Raw genomic sequence first — 17953 nt, forward strand, 5'->3', positions numbered from 1 at the left:
AATCCAGCCTGCAATGCTAGAGCTGTGGCCAGGTATATGCCCTGGCCAACGCCAAGGTGAGAATGAACTTAACACAGGAAGGACCGTGCTGAGAGTTCCTGGTAAGCCCACTTCCAGATTAAGCTGTGACTGAGAGCATTTACAAGCCACAGAGAAAGCAAGGTGGATTGATCCTTACACCATTGGTCACCAAAATCTTGCTGTCAGTGGTGATTATGAAATCCAACCCTTGGAAATATTGCTGTCTCCATAGAATTTTATTTCTGCAAATAAGATCTGGAAGATTCACGCACATGAGTGTGGTGAGCTTGGACAGATATCTAAGACAGGAATCTTAGCATCCCTAATTGCGGGTTCTATTATTTAAACAGTGAATAAGCCAATTCAAATTATTTCAACAAACATTTATTGAGATTATTCAATATGAAGAGATCTATGGTTTTATAAAACCAAATGTATGGGTGATGGTGAATGTTATTTGATGTTAAGCTAGTTAAGAACTAGGAGAGGTTCTAATGAACCCAGGAAACACATATTTTAAAGGGGAGAGAGAGAACAAAAATTTTCACTTTTTGCCGAATGACTGGAACAAATATGGTCAGTTCTGCTATAATGTGACATATGGGTTCCTAAATAGCACTGCACTATGCAAAATCACACAATAAAAACCAGAGGGTTTATGGGGAAAATGAGATTAGGACACAACACTCAAAAACTTAGTGACATGGAAAAAAAAAACCAACTTAGTGACATGTTTTTCAAAATGTTTTCAATAAGAACCTATGAAATACAGTGGCACCCAGGGGAGATGGTTAAGAAACAAGCATACCACAGTGAAAAAAGGCATTTTACCATCATCATGTTGTGGGTGTCGAAGGTTGTGAATATTACTCTCAGGTGATGGCTGCAGGTTTTGTGAACCGGATGGGAAGGTGCACCGCTATTCTCCTTGTGCGTGGCCGTGGCTCATGACACACGAGGCGAACTGAGCCCGGTGACAGATATTTGAGGCATGTGCCTTTCGTATGTCCCGATGTGGCTTGATTCAGCTGGGCACAGTGGCCCACATCCACCTAGTGTCCCTTGCTGACGAAATCGGGCGCAAGCCAACATAAACAGAATTCGCTGGGTATTCAACCTGTCCCCTGGTGGATCAATGGTGCTGGAATAAATTCGAGGTTTCAAAACAAGTGTTAGAGCAGAACGGACATATACGCATTCACTCCCCAGCTCTTTGGCAACGACGGGGTTCTTCCTCAATTCAAAAAACACCACATTCCCCAAAAAATCGCCTGTGGTTTTACAATAAGAACAATAATACCGATGGGTTTAAACCTGATCTAGAACCAGGGCCCTTGGCCCCCTCCTGAGGGAGGTTTCCTTTGTGTCTGGCAATGAGTGCCGCATCCACTTAAGTACTTTGGGGAGCACTTGTTAAAACAGCATCGCATACTGGGGGGAGGGGCGCTGAACTAATGTCCCGCAACTGATCTTCCTTTCATCCTCCTGACGCTTCTTGGCACAGCCCCTTAGAACAATAGTCATCCCGTGCCTTAGTTCATCATTTTAACGTTGGCCTTCGCATGTCTAATAGGTGGTGGCCGTCTGGGCACAATAAGCAATTAAAGCAGATCCTTCAACATTGATGTAAAAACCTAGCTTTCCCCCTATACCACCTGAATTATTTACCCTGGGTAAATGCACATTAAGTCACAGGCTCATGGGTGACACACTTTTTCCTATGGACTCATATCCCAGTAAAAGCATCATGTCCGTCAGCTAGTGGTGAATCCCAGGGGCACTGTGAAAGAGTCTGTCCATTCTCTGAAGGAGTCCAGCTTCCCTGGGTTCTGGCAGAAAGAAAAGTGGAAAAGAGAACCCCACGCAAGGGGCGACAGCAGATTCTGCATACATTTCTCTCCCAAAGGACACGGGTCATCCAAAGATGGCACTCACCACGAACCCCACGTTTAACACCGAAAGCAAGGGCGTTTGCCTCAAGATAACTCCACCAACCTCTCTTTGCAGGTTTTGGCTTAATTTTGCTTGGCTGTCCATAAATTACTCTGTGGGGTTTAATTCCTACAAAAGAGAATATAATCCAACCTTCTGCTATTAACGCAGCTACAATTTCATTCCTGTGCCAAGCAGCAGGGAGAGAAATCAAACAGTTGGCCCCCAGTGAATTCATCTCTATGCCCCAGTTTCCTAACACTCAGCGCGTCTCAGACAATAGACTGGGTTTTAACTCTTTCTTGTCAAGTCTCCATCATGAGCAGTCAGATTACATCCTTCCCCTCACTTCTCAGCTCATTACTCACAAAGAATATCTTTTCCCAGGAAACCTGAGCTAACACACTCGGCAAGCAGTGCTGAAGTTAGCAGTAAAAAGTCGGGTCTCGCCATCAGAAGCACACATTAGCATACGAAATATTTCCATGGGAAGAAAAAAAAAAACCCATCGACTGCAGGAGCTGCCCTCCATCGTCTTAAACGTTGCTGTTGGCAGTCAGAACGTTCACCCACCTCCACCTTGAGACAAGGCACGGTCAGATCATGGTACCCTTTTACAGCGATTGTGGGGCCGTGGGAGGGAAACCCTCACGAACGCGACAGTCCCATTCGATTCTTCGGAAATGAGGGGGGAAGGTCCTGTAGACAGAAATCCAGGCAAATGGGGCTGTAGGCTCCACAAGAATTACTAGTTGCGGGGCGCCTGGGTGGCGCAGTCGGTTAAGCGTCCGACTTCAGCCAGGTCACGATCTCGCGGTCCGTGAGTTCGAGCCCCGCGTCGGGCTCTGGGCTGATGGCTCGGAGCCTGGAGCCTGTTTCCGATTCTGTGTCTCCCTCTCTCTCTGCCCCTCCCCCGTTCATGCTCTGTCTCTCTCTGTCCCAAAAATAAATAAATAAAAAAAAAAAAAAAAAAAAAAAAAAAAGAATTACTAGTTGCAGGGCACCCCACTTAGCAAAGGACAAAACCCGGCCCTGACCCTCGCGGTGATGTTCCGGAGAGAACTGGGGAAAGGATCCAAATGAAAGGGAAACCGGGGGCCGCTTGACAAGATCCTGAATTTATCGCGCCCGCCCGGCGGTCAGTTAGGCAGGCAAATGAACAGTTAAAAGGCTCCACTGAACCATAATCCCCAATCGTTATACTTAAATGGCTCTTCTCAATATAAAGGAGGCTCTTCAATAACCATAGATCTAATTTCTGTTAATTTTATGTAACTCTAACAGAGTCATTAACATTCGTGGAACCCACTCTGCAATGCAGCCCCTCCCTCCCCTGCTCCCCTCATTGCTTCTACCAGCGGATCCCTTGAAAATTTAATTATTACCAGTGGAATTCCTGCACTAACTAAAGGCTTTTGCAATCAAATCAATAGTTGATGAAAGAGTGGTCCGAAAAAGCCATGTTAAATGCATTATGTTCTTCCATTTCCACGTCCCCCGTGTGGCTCCTTTCATGAGGTTGCGACTGGGGACCCTCCAAATACATCACTTTCAGGGAGTTAAAATGTCTAAGTGTTATCCAGAGGTGGCTATTATATATTTATAAGGGCTCCCCTATATGCCTCTTCTGGATTTATTAAGTGCTCTAAGGATCTGTTTGGCTTATACCAGCTACCACAGACTGATCTGAGAAATCAAAGAGGAAATACCCAACTGCAGAGCTGGGCAGGAAGGGAAACGCCCGTGGGTATTGCGACTGCTACAAGGAAAGAGGCCAGTGGCAGGTGTGATTTAGAAACAGAAATAAGTCGTCTCCCACCCTCTTGCCCTACTCATACCCCCCACCGCTCTGCCCTAATGGAAGAGCCCAAATGCTGTGCTGTCTCTCTTTGTGCTTTTCCACCTATGGAGAGTCTCCAGCACAAAATAACGTGCCTTTGGGGAGAAAGAGATGCTTCGGTGTTGTTGTGTCCTTTGCTGCTATTGGTGGACTGGGCTTTGGTGCCTTAATTAGATGAGGATTGTTGCGCCTGGGATGGTTCTATAAAGAAAGCATTTTACCCAGGCCACGTGTGGCGTGCACATCACGGCATTTGCAAACATCCCCCCCACCACCACCACCGTATATGAACATTTTGGGGGCATGTGACCCATGTATATTTATACGTGGGTTACCTGATTCTCCAACGGGGCGGTCAAGGGGAGTTGCAGACTGTGTGATGCATGACCGTGCTGCAGACGTTCCTAGAGGCCAGGCTGGAGACGTGAATTTAGATGAATTCTCTGGATAAACAACCAGAGTCCTCTCCTAAAGGGCTGAAAGCTGAATCCTAATATATAGGACCAGGTGTGCAAACATAGGGCAGATCCCCTAATCTCAGTGATACGGGAAGCACTCACACATTATCTGAAAAATTTAGCCGGCCACTATTTTCCTGCTAAATTGCCCAGATAATTACCTCAATTTTCCATTTCGCTTTGACTTAGAAACCTAGTCACAGGATGCTAACAGGTCACTGTACAGGGCAGAAGCTTATTTGCTTATTTATTAATAATGCTCATCTATCAACAAGCAACTCCCGTGTGCCTGGCACTGCCCTCAGGAAGTTTTATTCTAATTGAAGTCAACACTCAGACTCTAGAAAGATCAGTGAATGTGAACAATGATCCATTCGCAGCTGGATTCAGTGAATGTAATGTCATGAGAGCAGAGGAGCCACAACTCCGGGAAGGCTTTCCTGAAGGAGACAGACTTGGCGTAGACTCTAACCGACCCTCAACTTTGTGTACCTCGTGGAGTAAACAGGTGCCGCTCACAGCCAGCGATGGCCCTAGCCACCAGCCACCTTAGGACAGGCCTGGCAGCCCCAGGGACACAGGGGATCACTCATCACCCCTGGTCACCCACTCAAAGCCCTCCGGTTCAGACGCTTTGCTTTCAGGCAGGTGCATGTTGGGATTTAATTAGGCAGAGAGAAAGGAGGAGAGAGAAGCAGCCTGTGACGTAAACTAACGCATCGTCCCTTAAACAGAGCCCCAGGACCTCGTGTGGGTTCAGTGGTTAGCTGTCTGGGCTTCAGAATCAGAAAGTTCTGGATTTTCCACTCTGCCCTCCCCCTACCTGGTGTAGGGTGGGGGCCCTTGGGAAAATTATTTAACTTTTCCATGCTTCCTTTTTCTCATCAGGAAAGTAGGGATATCCTAGTGCTTATCTATTAATATAATTGTTCCTACCGACCTACATTGTAAGAATAAAAGAGATGATGCGAACAAAGCACTCTGCACCGAGCCTGGCGCGTGGAATGTTCGATAAAACCAGCTACGATATTGGTAAGATAAGTGTTGCTATTAGTGTTGCTAAGTGATGCCGGAAGCCAAAGGTCAGCAGCTAAGGATGGGTGGCGGGTGAAAACACGAATTTTCAGAAAACGGAGATGTGCGTGTATTTCGCGTATATTTGCTGGTGGGTACAGAAACCTAGATGAAAGAAAAAAGAAATAATTACTTCCGACGCAGAAGCTCTGGTCAACTCAGAGGCACAGGAATGTTTTTAACAGCTGTCTAGGGCCAATTAGGACTCGCATTTCAGATGACACATTCAAACGCTTATCTGCACAGCAGCCTCGTCGTCTGTTCTCTCTCCGTGTTTGTGCATTCACTTTTGCAAATGCATGGACAAGCAGATAAAAAGTTGAATGTCATTGCCAAGGGGGCTACCCGTCACCGTCGTTCCAGCTGCACCGTCTTCACGGAGGGATATGCTAAGTGCCATCATATGCTAAATGCGTCTTCTCTCAACGCAGGGAGAAGAAGAACAAATCATAAATATTTGAGGACTAGCCAGCCAAACTACCAGAACTTATCTATTACCCATGGTGCAGCCACATCTAAGGAAAAGTTGGTTGTGGAATCTGAGATCAAATTGAATTTCTCCAAAATAGAAGAGAACATGGTCTCTTAGTCAGTTGCGACATATAAATACGCATAATCTCCAAAAGGAGAAAATAAATGATAAGTTTTCAGTACCTAGCGGGGCCCCAAGTACAAAGCAAGTGATCGATTTAGGCTGGTGATAGATGGCTCCTCCCTATTTGCAGTATGTATTCATCAAAAATGTCTCAGGAAGAAAAAAGGTTTGCAATTGAAGGACGTCATTAATTGCACATTTTGCCATATTATTTAGAAATGGGCATTTCAATGCCTAAAGTGAAATGTCCATATAAAATACATTTATAAAGCATTTCGTTTCCAAGTTACTCTATGTCTATTTATCACTCTGAACTTCTCCATCACCCAGGGAAAACTGCAAGAGCATTTTTACCTCCATTTTACAGATGAAGAAATGAAATCTAAAGAAATTTAATGACTGACCACGGGCCATGTGATTTGGAAAGCACAGGGCCGAGACAAGAACCCGGGTCTCACAACTAGTATCCACCCCTCATTACATATTCTTCTATTACACAGCAATTATTCTAGGTGCGACAGAAGTCAAGGCCAAGTGTCAGTAAGGACCACTGTCCCCGCGGAGCAGCGAGGGATGCCCGGCCAAGCCGAGAAAAGGCATCAGGCCAAGTTTAGGATCATGAACTACACAAGCACAAGGATAGCCTGTCAAATGCAGAATCCAATTATCCGTGTTTACGGGGTGTGTGGAGTGTGAGCCCTGAGGATCCCTAAAGGACACACTAAGGAGTGTGAGATTTCTCCCACAGTTAATTGAGAGCCATCAAAGGGTTTTCTTAACTAGGGAGGGATGTAATTAAATATGTATTCCAAAGTCTGGCCGGGGGTTGGGGCTTGGATTTCAGGGAGCTGGAGAGCTGCCGAGAGGCTGGAGGCAGAAAGATAAGTAGGAGCAGAAGCTTGGAAATGTCTTCCATCATAGCTCAGGGTCAGCCTGGGCTTGCGTTCTTCTAGAATGTGGACACTCAGTCTTCCACTGAGCTGTGAATTCCTTGCAGAAACTCATGTTTTATTTACCTTCATATTCCCGGGCTGCAGAGTAGAGTGAGTCATATATTGCAAACCCTGCCTGTAGGACTTCTCTCCCACACTGCCCGGCATCCCCTTCTCCTCAACAGACACAAAACTCAATTACTACCCTGCACCCAAAGATCGCCTCTCTCACCATTTCTCTCTCCTGAGAAATACACACCGCCACCCCTCTGGTTTTCCAAAATCGGGCATTTGCCCTAAGAACCTTCCTCTCCCTCATCCCAGCCTCCATCCATTCATCCCTACACAATGCCCCCTTCTTGAACATCCCCCTGGCCCTTCACTAGTTGTGGTTTGATCAGTTTCCTAACTAAATAGTTGTCTGCAAATGTACCCCTTCTGAATCTATCCTCAACACTACTCGCAGAGGCATCATTATAAAATGAAAACATGACATGGCTTAAAACACTTTGTTGGCTCTTCATTGCCTAGAGAACTTCCTGGAGTCCAAACTCTTCAGCGTCACCCATGCACAAACCCTCCATCATCTGGCCTTCATCTCTGGCCAGTTGTCTCCAGTCACCTGTGCTCCGATCTAATGACCCACCATGGGACACGCAGAGTGAGCTTTCGAGCCCATGAGCCTTCACACACACACACACACACACACACACACACACACACACACACACTGCACCTTAGTGCTTCCACCCAAGTGCATTCATACCTGTTACCTGCCTAGACAGCTCTGATTTGTCCCACGTTTGCCATCTTCTCTTCTGAGAAAGCTTAACTCATACGGTCCACACCACTCACCCTGCCCTCAAGGCAGAAGTCATCCTTTTCTGTCCACTGCTCACCTCTGCAAAAATTCTCCTCACACTGTATTAAAGGCATTTGTTTTCATGTTCCTTGAGGGCAGGGATGCTGCCTAATTCATTTCTCTTTCCAACACCCAGTATTTACTTAGCACATAATAGATACTCTTTAAACATTTATATGTATTAGTCCGTACATATTTTTAAAGACTATATGATGGAATGAACAAATAGATGAATGTTGACATATTTTTTCTTCTCTATCCTCAACTGCGTGATTTCAGTAACATCTATCTGCCTATAGAATGACAACAGACATTTGAGAGCTATAGAAATACATACATATATATGAAGATGTATGTGTGTGTGTATGTGTGTGTGTGTGTTCTTGTATTTCATCAACTTCATTATGATATGGTTACACTTTATATACAAAAAGCATTTTAGCATGTGTGTGTGAATACATATGCAGTTATATTTAAAAATCCCATCATGAAGATGTAAATAATCTGGACATTTCTCTAAATGAATTAGAAGAAACTTTCCTTATATTAGTTTTATTTCTCTTCCCTAGATCAAAACATTAGCTTCTGCATCTTGGAAGCAGAATGTTGGAAACATCTTTGGTAACTGGTGAATGAATTAATAGGTGACGATTGGCTTGCCAACCAGAATGTCCAGTTTACCAAGATAGAGCTTACTGGGTGAGGCTATTAAATCTATCACAGTGACTTTCATAGCATTTATTTTCCCCCTGAAAGCTTCAACTTGTGCATTTTTTGAGTTACCTTGAAATATTCTAAAGAAAATACAAGTGTACTGTCTTGAACAATACAATACCTGGCACAAAGGAGGCATCTGATATATATCTGTTATCATTGCCTAACTCCTCCCTGCTTGATTATATAATCCCTGAGAGCAGGAAGTGCGCCTTATTAACAGTACATCCCCATAGAGTCAACCACTTTGCTCAATGTTCGTTGAATAAGTGTGTGCTCATGGGCATTTGAAATTGGGCAAGACAGACACATTCTTCAAATGGTATTTGTGTTGGTTCCACTACCTTAAGAATCGAGTTCATTGGTCTCTGTAGGTACCAGTCATTATTAAATCGAGCACTCTACTTGACTATTACAGGTACAAATCAAGTCCACACGCACAAATCCTAGCTTCCATCTGGCACTAGAGACCTAAATGTGAAATCCGGTGTATTGTCTAAGGAGAAGTCAGCCTCAAAATCAGGGAATAGAAAGAGTGATCCATAAATGTTGTTTCTTCATCTGCAACAGTGATAAGTCACAAATAAGAAAGTAAAGAGTGTTATCACTGTTAACTGTTTCAGATCACCATCTGCAAAAAGAACACAACAGAATGGAAATTGCTTTTATAAAGTATTCAATACAATTTAAACATCTCATGATATGCAATGGGGCTCTCCGAGATGTGCCAGATGCTATTAAATACAGCATGCTCTATGGGAAAATCATGCAAAATACATTCAAGCAATTGAATTATATTGCAGGGCATAAAGGGCTGAATACATAAACGAGCCCCCATTACCTTGGTCTTGGGGCATTTTTTCTTGTAGCTCTCAGATGTAGAACATGAAAAATAAGAACAAATATAAAACAAAAATAAGAACCTGTATTTTTCAGTCAATGATACACTTTCAAAGCATCCCACAGTTGTAACACAAAATATGCCCTAGTGTGTACCCATTTCATATTAGAAAGAATGAGATTTGTTATGCACATTTATAGTGTTTTTGCCTAAAACAGTAACCTTTGGAATTGTTTACTGAAGGAGCCACGATGGGAAAGAAGTAGCGACAAATAATCAAAGAGACCTATTCATTTATTAAATATTGATTAAATTTGGGAAAGTTCTTTTAATCCAAATGCAGCATTTAAAATTTGCAAAACTTTTCCTAGTTTTGCAGGAATTTCCCCCCTTTTTAATATTATCCTCTAAAAAAAACAAGACTTTACCTATAAGATCCTTTAAGGTATGGATAGGTAAGGCAAGTGTTATTTACTAGACAAGTCATAAACACGAGGAAACCAAGGTTCCAGGGGATTGAGTGCTTTACCCAAGGACACCAAGGAAGGAAACCCCACACCAAGGACTCCATGTAAATCATTCCTCCACACTCATGTCCTTTCACACCCACCAAAGCCTCTTCAAGAGCTGCGTAGAGAGAAGGCAGGGGCTAGATGGGATCCCCCAGGTTCCCCAGGCTCTGAGGGAGCACTCTGTCTAGTGTATACACTACAGTACTCTATACACTAGACTAGATCATTGAGAAAAGCAACCTTAGGGTTAAGAATCTAGAGAAGGGGACTCATGTGCCACAATGGTAAGGATGGGGAGGGAAATCCAAGATACAGTGCCCTGGGCACAACTAGGTATGAGAACAGGAGCTGAACCAACGCGCCAAAGTCAGGGTTCAGCACACTGTCGAGAGGACTTATCATGAGGACCAACTTCCATGGTTCCCCCTCAACGGGGTCTGCTCTTCCAGCCTGGCATACAGCCAACTCCATCTCATGGGAAGACATTTTGTCTCAGTCTTCTATCAATCACACAAAATCCGTTTGTTTCAAGAGGGTTTGGAAGCCAACTCACGGAGCTGTTGGCACCTTTTTGTGGAGGCAAATGGGAGATTATTTTCCAAAGTTGTAAACATTTATGTTTAAGACCTGGCCTGGCTAAGGATCTTGCCCACGGACACAGAGTTGAGTAAAAGGGATGTTAAAATGGGAGCAACCCTTTGGTGACATATCAAACACAGAGAAATTGGCCAAAGAGCCCACTCAATAGCAACTATATATTTTATTCATACATCATCAATCTTGCTTTCTTATGAGTGGTAAACTGGCCTAGAGGCCACTAGAAGAAGAACACTGAGCATGAAGTTGATGATGTCAGCAGAGGCAGCAATGTTGATGAGATGAATTTACAGGTGTGATTACCTGCAGAAACATCAGTGACAATGACAAGTTTAGAAGCAGGTGGGACTGTTAACAAATGTAATGATGTCAGGTCGGTGAAACTGTTGGGGGAGGAAATACACAGTCTTGATGGGACATGGGTGTCAAAGCTGCACTGTCGAGGTCATAGTGTGAGGCTAGAGAGAAAAAAAAAAGGTACAGATGCTCACCATACACTAAGAGTGAGAGTCAAAGGCTAGGAGGAGAGGAGATAGCCTGGAAAACGTCACGGTGAGTACAAAAGGTTATCAAAATGGTCCAGAACTTGGACTTCAGAGTCAGAACGCCTGGCTTTTTTTTTTAACCTCTCCACGCCTTAGTATCCTCATCTGTAAAAGGGGAATAATGGTAGTCACCAAGGGTTGTGGTCGTTATTAACTATGCTAACATATGGAAAGCACCTGGAGGGGTGTCTGGTGGATATTTAGGGCTCAAGGAAAATATATTAGTAATAATAATCATGGCAATACTAGTAACATCATCATCATCATCATAAACAGATGTGCTCATTTGGGGAAGAAGAGAAAAGAAAAAAAGAAGAAAGAAAACAAAAAGGGGAGAACCTATAAAATGAGTTGCCACGGAAACAAAGAGCAGAGAGGATTTGAAACTGGAAAGGCTAATTAACAATATCCAATGCTAAAACAAGGTCTGGGGAAATTATACCTGAGAAAAGATCGTAGATACGGAAAGTCAAGTTCATTCATGGCCTTCAAGAAAGAAATACCAATAGACGATTGGAGGCAAAGCCAATGTTTAAGGGTTAGAGTGAAGAAGCACAGGATAAGGAACAGGAAGAGTTGGCCAGTCATTCAAGAATTCTGGAGGCAGAAAGAAGGGGAATTTAGAAGAGTTGCTCAAGGAGATGGCAGAGTACAGGGAAGATTTACGATTGGGAAACCTTAATATATATAAAGACAAAGAACAGGCCCTGGCAAGAGAGAGGTTGAGGAAAGGGGTTAAAAGTGCAGAACACTGATGGTGCCAGCTGTGCTAGAAGGTAGAAGGGAATTCAACCCACAGCTTGGGTACAGGAGGGTGTAAGAGCGAACGGCAGTTTCTTCCCTTGACACAGGAAAGGACAGGAGAAAATACAGATAAGTGCTGGAGAGGAAAGATGTTGAGGGAGCCGAATGTAAATGGAAACACTCTTGGAGTGCCTCAGTGGCTCAATCAGTTAAGCATCTGACTCTTGGTTTCGGCTCAGGTCATGATCTCACAATTCATAAGTCTGAGCCCCCACGTGGGGCTCTGGGCTGACAGCTCAGAGCCTGCGTAGGATTCTCTCTCTCTATTTCTCTCTCTCTCTCTCTCTCTCTCTCTCTCTGCCCCTCCCCTGCTTGCATGCATGCTCTCTCTCAAAATACATAAATAAACTTAAAAAATAAATAAATGGGAACACTCTTCACATTAAAGTTGAGTCAAGGCCATTTTCCATGGAAGCTTGAGGGGCATTGGGTTGAGAGTTTGAGAAAAAGAATTTAGCTAGGGAAAAAGAACACTCCCACTTTCTGTATGATGTAGCAAAAGAACTCTTAGGAGACTCAATCAACACATTTTGGTGACACTCTTCAGCAACTCTGGGTTGCATAGAAACAGGAAGGAGAGGGAAAGTGAGGTATGGCTGAAAGTCCAGGATAGGTCAGATAGTGGAACTATGGGGCCAGAAGAGACTTCAGGGTTCAGAAGAGCAGAGACAGTACAGGACTGAAGGTTATGTTACAAATAAAATACACAGTGGCACCTGGGTGACTCGGTCGGTTAAGTGTCCAACTTCGGCTCAGGTCCTGATCTCATGGTTCACGAGTTCTAGCCCCACATCGGGCTCTGTGCTGACAGCTCCAAGCCTGGAACCTGTTTCAGATTCTATGTTCCCCTCTCTCTCTGCCCCTCCTCCACTCACACTCTGTCTTTCTCTCAAAAATAAATAAACATGAAAAAAATTTCTTTCAAGAATAAAATATACAAAAGCAGTATTTGGAGAATAAATGATTAGCAGGGTATTTCTGGCTGGGAAGAGAGGTGAGGGCAGAACTGCAGAAACTGAGACCCTAGAAGTCAAACTACCCATCTTCTGGCTGGGGGGAATAAGCAAGAGAGTAGTGGATGCCAAAGGGCTCTCAGGGGTATTCTCTTTCTTCCAAGGAAAACTCACTCACTCTTTTACTATTTATGATTTTTTTCTTTACTATGTGCAGTGCTAGAATTCTAACCTAGTTCTGTAGAATTTCAAAGCCCAAACTTTTTACTTTTTGTTTTTTTTAAATTTATTTATTTTGAGAGAGAGAGAGACAGAGAGAGTGCACAGGAGGGGCAGAGAGAGAGGAAGAGAGAGAATCCCAAGCAAGCTCCATGCTATCGGGCACATAGCCCGACGTGGGGTTTGATCTCACGAATTGTGAGATCATGACCTGAGCTAAAATCAAGAGTCTTGATGCTTAACTGACTGAGCCACCCGGGCACCCCTAACTTGCCTTTCTTTTCTTTATTATAATAGCCATTCTAATAGGTGTGAGGTACTATATCATTGTGATTTTAATTTGTATTTCCCTGATGATTAATGATGTGAGCATCTTTTCACATACTTGTTGTCCATCTATCTTACTTCCTTAGAAAAGTATCTATTTAGACTTTCTGCCCATTTTTAATTAGATTATTTTTGTTGTTATTATTGAGTTATATGCATTCTTTATATATTTTCAATATTAACCCTTCGTCAGACATAATGACTTGCAAATATTTTCTCCCATTCAGTAAGTTGCCTTTTTATTTGGTTGATGGCTCCTTTTGCTGTGCAAAAGCTTTATAGTTTGATGTGGCCCCACTTGTTTATTTTTGCTTTTGTTGCTGTTAGTTTTGGTGACAGATTCAAAAAGTCATCCCCAGGACCTATGTCAGGGAGCTTATTGCCTATGTTTTCTCTTCAATGTTTTATGGGTTCAGGTGTTACATATGATTTTTTTTCCCTCAGATTTCACTCCAGGAACTATAATTTAAAAATATAAAGGGTCAGGTCATAAAAGGCAATTCCTACATTTTTGTCATTTGTTTCTGTATTATTATCATTATCGTTGCTGTTGCCATCCCTTTATTGTCATTTGAAAGGCAACTTTTGGAGAGAAGAAAGAGGCATGCACAAGTTCAGAGTCTGTCTTAAATTGGAGCCACACATTTTGATTTTCAGCTCATTTGTGCTGCCTGGTTTACTCTCAACAACAAAAACCAACTCTTGTCCAGGACTTTCTGAAATAACAGAGACCAAAAACTCTTTTTCTGAGCTTATCAAACTTGTGTACTTCTAGGACTTGGAAAATATTTGTGCTTTATCCTGGAATGTTCTTCCTATGCTGGTCTACTTAGAAAATTCTAGCTTATTCCTCAAGTCCCAATTTAAGAATTACTTGTTCTGAGGGTACCTAGGTGGCTCCGTTGGTTGAGCATCCAACTTTGGTTCAGGTCACGATCTCACAGTTCATGAGTTCAAGCCCCACATCAGGCTCACTGCTGTCAGCGAAGAGCTCACTTCAGATCTTCTGTCTCCCTGCTTGCACTGTCTCAAAAATCAAAATGAGGAAAAAAAAAAAAGAATTACTTGTTCTGTGAAGCTCCCACTGATTCTCCCAGATAGCATGTACCACAGAGATGGTGATTCAGTATTCACAAGATGTGTGCCTTTGTACACATATTGGTAAACCGTGGTAAACCTCGTTTTCTCCCTGCATACCATCTACCGTTGAAGTCAGGCCAGTAAAACTTATTTCCCATGGCAAGAAGGAGCATATGTCAACGAGGATGTCCTTTCCAGGGATAAGAAGAAATGGAAATCCTGACCTTTCCAGCCTAGCAAAGGATAGAAAGAAAAGGAAAAACTGGAGGAAGACAGGGTACAATTGGTAAATTATGCAGATTATGGCTTCTCACCTGTGGAGCGAAGGCTTAGGTTGAGAAAAAAAGTAAAAGAGATGGGCTTTGTGCCCCAGTTTCTGCCTGGAATAAAAATGGAAGAGGAAATGCTTGGCAGGCTGGCCCGCTAGCAATGCGGGGTATCTGCGCTGAGTAAAAATGGTACACGCCGTGGTGAAGCAAAGAGAACCTGAGTGGTCACCTCCATGGTTCCCTCTACCTCTCTGGGCAGAAGAAGCTCCCACCTGCCCCATCAGGAAATGGAAGGTAGCTGCTGATGGTGCTTCTTAGCAAGGTGGGGAGATGGGGGGGTGGGAGGGGGCGGGTGGAAATGTGGGAAAGTTGGGGCAAAGTCACTGCATTGCCAAGGCCTGGGGGAAATGCCGGGGAGCACTGAGGAGGAGCCCTGTCATTGAGGGAAGGGCACCGGGCCAAAGTAACATCTGTCCCAGAGAGAAGACAGGACATGCAGAGGCCTGGTGACATAAAGGACCACAGAGGGACCAGCACAGAAGCCCATGAGCCATTTCTCCTCCCCACCACCAGCAACCATGTGCTCATGCCATTTCAGAATGGGTGGCAATGGGGGGAAGAAAGCAAAAAGGTTAAACATGTAACTGAAAAGGAATTAAATTACTCGTAAGAGATTATTTATGCTAGAAGAAAGTGAGACAATTTACCTAACTGGTAGTATTTTGTATTTAGTTTACTATTTAATTTAGTAACTAAAGTAACTAGCTAGACTGAGATAACTGGCCCGTTAGAGTCTAAAACACATAGAGACACACAGACACAAACACAGATCGAGTTGGATGGGGACTTTATTTGTCATGGTTCTCTAGAGAAACAGAACCAATAAGATAGATGATAGATAGATAGATAGATAGATAGATAGATAGATAGACAGATAGACAGATGATAGATGGACAGACAGATGACAGATAGATGATAGGTAGGTAGGTAGGTAGGTAGGTAGGTAGACAGACAGATGATAGATGGGCAGACAGATGACAGATAGATGATAGATAGATAGATAGATAGATAGATAGATAGACAGATAGACAGATGATAGATGGACAGATAGATGACAGATAGATGATAGATAGGTAGGTAGGTAGGTAGGTAGGTAGGTAGATAGATAGATAGATGATAGACAGATGATAGATGGACAGACAGATGACAGATAGATGATAGATAGGTAGGTAGGTAGGTAGGTAGGTAGGTAGGTAGGTAGGTAGATAGACAGATGATAGATGGGCAGACAGATGACAGATAGATGATTGATAGATAGATAGATAGATAGATAGATAGATAGATAGATAATTGATAGATATATTATAGACAGACAGATGATAGGTAGATAAGTAGATACATAGGTAGGTAGGTAAGTAGATACAAGAGATTTATTATAGGAACTGGCTTACATGATGATGGAGGGCAAGATGTCTCAGAACCTGCCACCTGCAAGCTGGAGAACCAGGAAAGCCGGTGAAGTTATTCAGTCCCAGACCAAAAGGCTGAGAACAAGGACCAACATAAGTCCTGTTCTGAGTCCAAAAGCCTGAGAACCAGGAGCCCTGATGTCCAAGGGCAGGAGAAAATGATGATCTCAGCTCAAGTGGAAAGAAAGCAAACCCTTTCTCTGAATTTTTTTAAGTTTATTTATTTAGACAGAGAGAGAGAGAGAGAGAGAGAGAGAGAGAGAGAGAGAGAGAGAGAGAGAGAGACGGAGAGAACAAGTGGGGGAGGGGCAGAGAGGAAGAAAGAGAATTCCAAGCAGGCTCCCCACTGACAGCATAGACCTTAACCTACTGAGCCACCCAGCTGCCCTTCCTTTCCTCTGCATTTTGATCTATTCTGGCCCTTAAAGGATTGGATGGTACCCACTCACACTGGAGGGGCCATCTGCTTTATTCAGTTCACTGGTTCAAATCTCATCCAGAAACACCCTTCACAGACACACCTAGAAATAATGGTTTAATAATGTTCTGGGCATCCATCCTATAGCCCAGTCAAGTTGACACATAAAGTTAACCATCATGGTGACTTAAAGAGAAGACACTAATAGAACACAGAGAAGCTAAGTTTACCCTCCTGAAATATTTGTAAATTTGTGGTCCTGCTATGCGAGGCTCACACTATATGGTAATTATGTATCAATATATCTATTCCCTCGCATTAAATTGAGGTTTTGAGAGTTAAGACTAGATTTTCAACTTCCAATTCTAACACAATATTGGGCATACAATAGGCCCCTAATACACATTTGTAAAATGAAGGGATAGAAAAATCAAGGTGGGGGAGATGGCGTGAGAATGGCCACTGAGCATTCTCGACACACTTAATAGCAATGAAGATTCAAGAAGGTGCCCCAGAAATCTACCTCTCACTCTTGGTTTCTGATGAGCCTTCTTTCTAACTTTTCTTAGTCTCTGTTCTCCTTTATTAATTCTTCCTTTCTTGTTCCACCAAAGCTTTAAGGAGAAAAAAATTAGGAAAGCTGGCCTGTAGAGCTCTATAAAAATATTTTTGAGCAACACCTCTCCATCTCTGTATGTTCTGATGTTACAGTCCATAGCAGGAGAGTCTGAAATTCAATCAGCTAGCAAGTTAAAAATCAGTATCTCTATTTCAATCAATATATAAAAATATATATAGAGAGAGATGTATAGATACACAAATGTACAGGCTGAAAACACATATAGGGCAGGTACAAATGAGTCTACCTCCAACCCAATAAGCTATTTCACCAAATTTTCTATCCAGCCTTGCTCCGTAAGAGGATACAATAAGAAACACCGCTGAATGGTCTTTAAAATTAAATTCTTCTTTGCAACTTCGATGGAAGTGCCAAAGTGGATTTTGACCAAACTCTGCTAAAAGAAATCTTATAAAATATGGCAAGGCTCTCTGTAGGAATTGCAACTGGAATTGAAAGGAAGGAAGGAATGACCCACATGAATCGGTCTCTGTTGCCCTTATCCCCCCGAGTTTCAGAGCTGGAAATCTAATACCTACAATTCCAGAATCTCTGCCTGCAGGACTCCCAGCCAGATTCTACCCAGGAGGAGCACTCATGCATGCTTTGGGAAGCACCAGAGAAACCGTCATCATGGTAGTGCTCCTCTGACAGGCGGGGCATGGTGAGTGAGGGCTTTGGCAAGACAGGGATTTTTTTCTCTCTTTTTAAACTTTCTGTGCTGGAGGCAGCTGCCTCTGATGGTTCCTGGAGACGCCTACAACCTCCCGTCTCTCTAAAAGCTAAGTATTCCCTGTATTAAATCTCTTCCTTCTTGAACACCCTAGAGTCATTTCTTTGTATTTGACCATCATGATGATATGAGAACAGCA

The 17953-nt window shown here is 43.2% G+C and overlaps 1 long non-coding RNA gene across 1 annotated transcript in view; it reads right to left on the bottom strand.

The window, feature by feature from the left end:
* Positions 1–371: 371 nt before the first annotated feature.
* LOC131515091 (uncharacterized) overlaps positions 372–17953 on the bottom strand; it is a 29312-nt gene continuing 11730 nt past the window's right edge. Inside the window, exon 3 of the long non-coding RNA XR_009263431.1 lies at positions 372–1162. This is a non-coding gene — a long non-coding RNA (uncharacterized LOC131515091). The remainder of the gene's footprint in view (positions 1163–17953) is intronic.

Source organism: Neofelis nebulosa, chromosome 6 (assembly GCF_028018385.1).
Source record: "Neofelis nebulosa isolate mNeoNeb1 chromosome 6, mNeoNeb1.pri, whole genome shotgun sequence".
In the NCBI taxonomy this organism is placed as follows: Eukaryota; Metazoa; Chordata; class Mammalia; order Carnivora; family Felidae; genus Neofelis; species Neofelis nebulosa.